This window comes from Thamnophis sirtalis, unplaced genomic scaffold (genome assembly GCF_051295495.1).
Source record: "Thamnophis sirtalis isolate CommonGarterSnake01/CBP01778 unplaced genomic scaffold, rThaSir2_p1.2 scaffold_7, whole genome shotgun sequence".
In the NCBI taxonomy this organism is placed as follows: domain Eukaryota; kingdom Metazoa; phylum Chordata; class Lepidosauria; order Squamata; family Natricidae; genus Thamnophis; species Thamnophis sirtalis.
The window spans coordinates 1772501-1773933 of NW_028261387.1; the positions used below are offsets into that span (position 1 = coordinate 1772501).

Genomic DNA, 1433 nt, shown 5'->3' on the forward strand with positions numbered 1-1433 from the left:
GCCCTCGCCCCCCACGTGGGACTCGCTTCGCCCTCGGCTGCCTGGAGCGCCGCGTCTTATTGGCAGAGGGAGGGGGGGGGCTGCTGTCAAAGCCGCCCGCTACTCAACCCCGAGCTCCCGCTTTGAAGTCCTGCAAAGTAAAGGAAAGTTTTTAAGAAAATGCCCCCCCAAAAGTCGGGCTGAGGGGCTTTCAAGTCTGAACGCGCCCTGATGGTCCAGCGGCCGCCGGAGGCGCAATTGGGAAGAAGTTCCTGCCAGAAGGCGCCTGGGGGCTTCCCTCCCGGGAGGCAGGGCGGCAGGAGGGAGGGAGGGAACCGGAGGCGGCGGCCCAAAGAAAAGGACTCGGGGGCCGGCTGAGGAAGGCTGAGAAGCCATCCGAGCGGTTGGGCATCCCTTGGGGAGGGGGGAAATAAACGCGCGCGGGATCTAGGCGAGGCGTCCTATACAACAGTGTTTCTCAACCTTGGCAACTTGAAGATGTCCGGACTTCAACTCCCAGAATTCCCCAGCCAGCGAATGCTGGCTGGGGAATTCTGGGAGTTGATGTCCGGACATCTTCAAGTTGCCAAGGTTGAGAAACACTGCTATAGAAATCAATTAACGGGCCCGCTGCAGACGAATTCGTAGAACTCCTTTTTCCTAGTTTTGCGGAGGTGTTTCAATTCGTTCCGAGGCTGCGGGAATAGATTGGGCTTTCGAAACAAAACCAGAGGGGGCCGGCCGTCCCAGCAGTGCGGCTCCAAATCGTTCGCTTTAGTATGGTTGATATGGGGGTGGAATGGGGGTGGGATGGGGAAGGAAGGAAGATGGGGGAAAGGAGAAACGAGGAAGCCTCTAAATATTTATGGGGAAATTCTCCTGCCTGCCAGGGCAGGGATGTTGAGTTGTTGTTGTTGTTGTTGTTGTTGTTGTTGTTGTTGTTGTTTCTCAAACGGGAGTTTGACTGATCAAACTGGAGAGCTTCCTCAACAGAGAACGAGAGGGTGGGTGGGTGTGAGCGCACGCGTTTCCCCGAGGCTGCGCCTGAATGCTGCTAACTAACCGCCCCAGGAAGCAGAGACCGCAGCCTTAGTAAAGTTGAGTTTGAGTTTGAGTTTAAATTTATTTATAGGCCGCCCTTTTCCCTAGGGGGACTCAGGGCGGCTTACAACATATAGGGAGGGAATACACACAATGACAGTTTTAAAAAGCCCGGCTGGTGGGTCAGCCGAAGGAGGGTGGGGCTTCCACAGCGTTGTTTAGCGGAGTAGAAGGGGCACCCCTTTACCCAGGATCAGAAGCCGAAGGAGGAAATCCCCCAAACTTGTGAAGGGTGGGAAAGAGACTTCACGTCCGGGAGGGATCTAGTGGATCCCCGCGCCGTCCTCCTCCGATCCCAACGACCTCTGGGGCGAGGTAAAGCCAGCAGAGAATGAAAGGGCGAGAAAACACCG

At 56.2% G+C, this 1433-nt stretch overlaps 1 protein-coding gene across 1 annotated transcript in view; it reads left to right on the forward strand.

Moving 5' to 3' along the window:
• The window catches only part of NR5A2 (nuclear receptor subfamily 5 group A member 2), a 123361-nt gene that overhangs the window by 17876 nt on the left and 104052 nt on the right, over positions 1-1433 (forward strand). The gene's annotated exons all lie outside the window — the stretch shown is intronic.